We start from the raw sequence: 4711 nt of genomic DNA on the forward strand, positions 1-4711 counted from the left end.
CCAATACTCTAATAATATTTAAGATAACAAGGATGACAGCAACTATAAAAGCGAAGCACTGAAACGGTAGGCCAAACGGACATTAACACTTGTATAGTGTCAGAACTGAATAATCAGAATATAAATGTTTAAGAGTCGAAGCAAAATTGTAAGTAAACTTGTGAAAAACTGCTTGATACAGGATAATGTTTATGGACATACTTATATTTTTAGGACTTGTTTATATAGTTGCTACGCTTATAATATTGTACTTTGTTGTCCCAGGAATCAGTATACCAAAAGTTTGATAAATCGGATAATTAGATCACATAAAAATTTGTTGTTAAAAAAGTAAAAAAATCAACATGTTTAAATTGGACGCACGGACATTCTGGTAATGATTATAGAGTTCCTACGCTTTCTAAATCGTACCTAACTACTACAGAAATCACCATGCAAAGTTTTAAATCGATAGGACAATTCTAACATACCTAAATTAACGAAAAAAGCTATCCGTTACAGACGGACGGACGTACATACGGACGGACGGACCGACCCTAATAATAGAAAAGCTTCGCTTTTAAAAAGCGAAAGACCCAGAGGCCATGTGAAAATCATGTATAATGCATTGTACATTTAAGAAGCAAGGATAACAACATCCATAAAAGCGAAGCTTTAAAATCAAACAGTAGAAAAACGAGTGTAAACACTTAATAAGCAGAGTATTAATTTAAAAGCTTATAAAGAAATTGTGAAAAATTTTCATCAAAATTAAGTAAATATTGGATACTATTTAAGAACATACTTACAGTTTAAGGACTTGATTATAGAGTCACTGCAAAGTTTTAAATCGATAATACAATTCTAATAGGACCCAGATTATAGAAAAGCTCCGAGTTTGAAATTATTTACATTTAGAAAGGACCAGGACAAGGAAAAATAAGTATTTCTACCAAATCTAAAGGTAAAATAAATTGTTGTTGTTCTTTAGACTTTAATAAAGTTTTCTCGTATTCATTCGAATCCGGTGGATAGGAACCGGTTCTCAACCATACGAAAAAACTATGTCTAGCATCGTATTATATCCAGTTTTCTACAAATATAGAAATGTACAATCATAAGATTAAAACCAGTTTTTTTAGCCGGTGCCTCCGGCACCTCGGGGCTAAAAAACTAGTTTTAATATTATAATTGTACATTCTATATCCGCGGAAAGCCGTTTATAATACGATACGAGAAATAACTATTCCTGTATAGGGATGAGATATGAAAATAGAAATTAGGGATGCTCACAATATATCTCAGGACGAATTGCCAGGGTTGAGCAAACAATGCTTTTTAAAGGGAGTATTATTTTCATCCCAAAACCATGCTTATATATACGTAATTTTAAGTAATTAAAGTTAAATCAAATGGAAAAGTATAAAGTAAACGTGAAAATTAGAAAATAAATTGAAATGAAAAAATTTGTTTTTTTTTTTGGGGGGGGGGGGAGTCAGTGCTCTATCAGGTAGTTTGAGGGGAAGATATAATTTCTAATATTTGATTAGATGATGGGAATGGAAATTCTGTATGACGTCATCATATATTTAGTATTTCAGTGATTCCTGCAAGAAAAAGGTAAAAATTTATGCCAAAACATGAAGATTTTTATAGTGCCTATAAAAAATGACGTCATACTAGCCTAATCCTGGTTAATTAAAATGTATACTGGCTTGCCATTGGTCATTTGTATTGTATTATAGACGTCATTTTTTTATTAGGCACTATAGAAAAACCTCTTAACCCTTAACGGTCGGGGGTTGGATTTTTTTTAATATGTCCATCCTGGCGGGTACAGGATGCCAACAAACCTGGCAGGGTCATCCAGGTAAAGAGCAAAAATATTTTGACTTAAACAAAGCATTTTATCCTACCAAAATACTAAAATATCCTCTAGTAGTACATCTTCATATGAAATACAGGTGTTCAAGTCAATTTCAGGTTCCAGGTATGATCCTGCAGGTCCTGATCCTCCAGTTCTCCAGAAATCTTTAAAAGGCTCCTGTGGCCGCAATTTTTGACTTCAAATTTTAAACTTTTCTTACATGTCTACATGACGTATTAAAATTTCATAAAGATCCGCCGCCGTTTTCCCGCCGACCGCCGACTACGGCGGCTGGCAGCTGCCAAGTACAGCTGCGGCCGCTGAAATTTATAATTTGATATTTTTAACATAAAATATACATAAAAATAAACATTTTCTGCAAAAAAATTGTTCTTCTAGCTTCAAAAATAAAAAATTACAGCCGTTTGAAATTTTTAAGTAGAAAAGGACCTAAAAACAAAGGTTGTTAAATAAAAGGGGGAAGGAAGCGAAAATTGACTTTGACTCAATTATGAAAGCTTTCCATAGGTCCCATAAGTGCTTTCTCTAACCTTTGAATATAGAACCCCTAGCATATTTATATTTCAGTATGGTATCAGTACTAGGACCTGTCCCTAGCTACCAGAATATATACCTGTATACAGTTACCTGTCAAATATATTTATATTTCAGTATGGTATCAGTACTAGGACCTGTCCCTAGCTTCCAGAATATATACCTGTATACAGTTACCTGTCAAATATATTTATATTTCAGTATGGTATCAGTACTAGGACCTGTCTCTAGTCACCAGAATATATACCTGTATACAGTTACCTGTCAAATATATTTATATTTCAGTATGGTAGCAGAACTAGGACCTGTCCCTAGCTACCAGAATATATACCTGTATACAGTTACCTGTCAAATATATTTATATTTCAGTATGGTATCAGTACTAGGACCTGTCTCTAGTCACCAGAATATATACCTGTATACAGTTACCTGTCAAATATATTTATATTTCAGCATGGCAGCAGTACTAGGACCTGTCCCTAGCTACCAGAATATATACCTGTATACAGTTACCTGTCAAATATATTTATATTTCAGTATTGTAGCAGAACTAGGACCTGTCCCTAGGTACCAGAATATATACCTGTATATACAGTTAACTGTCAACTATATTTATATTTCAGTATGGTATCAGTACTAGGACCTGTCCCTAGCTACCAGAATATATACCTGTAAACAGTTACCTGTCAAATATATTTATATTTCAGTATGGTAGCAGTGCTAGGACCTGTCCCTAGCTTCCAGAATATATACCTGTATACAGTTACCTGTCAAATATATTTATATTTCAGTATGGTAGCAGAACTAGGACCTGTCCCTAGCTACCAGAATATATACCTGTATACAGTTACGTGACAAATATATTTATATTTCAGTATGGTAGCAGTACTAGGACCTGTTCCTAGCTACCAGAATATATACCTGTATACAGTTACCTGTCAACTATATTTATATTTCAGTATGGTATCAGTACTAGGACCTGTACCTGGTCATCAGAATATATACCTGTATACAGTTACGTGACAAATATATTTATATTTCAGTATGGTAGCAGTACTAGGACCTGTCCCTAGCTACTAGAATATATACCTGTATACAGTTACCTGTCAAATATATTTATTTTTCAGTATGGTATCAGTACTAGAACCTGTCCCTAGCTACCAGAATATATACCTGTATACAGTTATCTGTCAAATATATTTATATTTCAGTATGGTATCAGTACTAGGACCTGTCCCTAGCTACCAGAATATATACCTGTATACAGTTATCTGTCAAATATATCTATATTTCAGTATGGTAGCAGTACTAGGACCTGCTCCAACCCACCAGAATCCATCACTTTACAGCTCTCAGTCTTTACCTGTCACCCCAGAAAAACATTCACTTTTCTCTCATAGGTAAAACATTAATTACATAACAATTGTATTCTTTGTATAAACTATTATCATATAAAAGTAATAGGGTGTCTGTATGTGTATCAGTGTGTCCATCTCGCTTACTGCTGAACATACATTGTTCTCCATTACAGCTTTACCCTCCCAAGAGAAATCGCCCCTAGAAAAATACTCAAAGAAAATGTTTTTTTTTTAAATCAAAATTAAAAATAAAAGGTTTAGCGACCCTGCAGGACTCTAAGAGCGTAGCCGGCAGTTTGTTATAAATGTATTACTCAATTTCTAATAATTGACTTTCATTAAATCATTTTCAGATCATTGGAAATTTAAAATTCAGAAAGTGTGAAAAAACATCATTAAAACTTTTTGATAGGTATACCTACTTATTTTTAAAAAATAACGACTAAAAATACTATACAGTGTTCTCTATTCTAAATAACCAGTAACTCCACCCCTTCCCTATAGGCCTCGCTCCATGAGGAGGTGGGCCAGTTTACGAGATCTTAATGGATATAAAATTACACACATATACACAACTTAGTATACAGTATATAGATTGATTTGCAACTCAGCAATTATACAATTTAGTTGTGTCTGTAGCTCGTTAATTTAACCTTAAGAAATTTGTGAGACTACGTGTGCTATTACAGCTTGGACAAAGCCCATATTGTCCTGTTGTGACGTCATAAAGAAGAGGAGGGGGGGGGGGGAATCTCTTTTCCCTTCCCTTTCCCGAAATTTATAACGTCACTAAAGGAAAATATGGGCTTTGTCAAAGCTTGTACTGCTGTTTTTACTAGCTAAGCAACTCTATAATTAACTTTTTTCTAAGTGTGATTTTTCTTCACTGCTGAATTTTGTGAAGATCACATTTTTCAAATAGCACCCAGTATACAACTCACTTGGTCCGTAG

At 33.9% G+C, this 4711-nt stretch overlaps 1 long non-coding RNA gene across 1 annotated transcript; it reads left to right on the forward strand.

Moving 5' to 3' along the window:
• Positions 1-895: 895 nt before the first annotated feature.
• LOC145321805 (uncharacterized) lies at positions 896-3795 on the forward strand. Its single transcript, XR_013880420.1, has 3 exons — positions 896-943; positions 1530-1599; positions 3697-3795. It is a non-coding gene; the product is annotated as an uncharacterized LOC145321805 (long non-coding RNA).
• The last annotated feature ends 916 nt before the right edge of the window (positions 3796-4711 follow it).

Source organism: Acartia tonsa, chromosome 6, assembly GCF_053477335.1.
Source record: "Acartia tonsa isolate MP-2025a chromosome 6, ASM5347733v1, whole genome shotgun sequence".
Lineage (NCBI taxonomy): Eukaryota > Metazoa > Arthropoda > Copepoda > Calanoida > Acartiidae > Acartia > Acartia tonsa.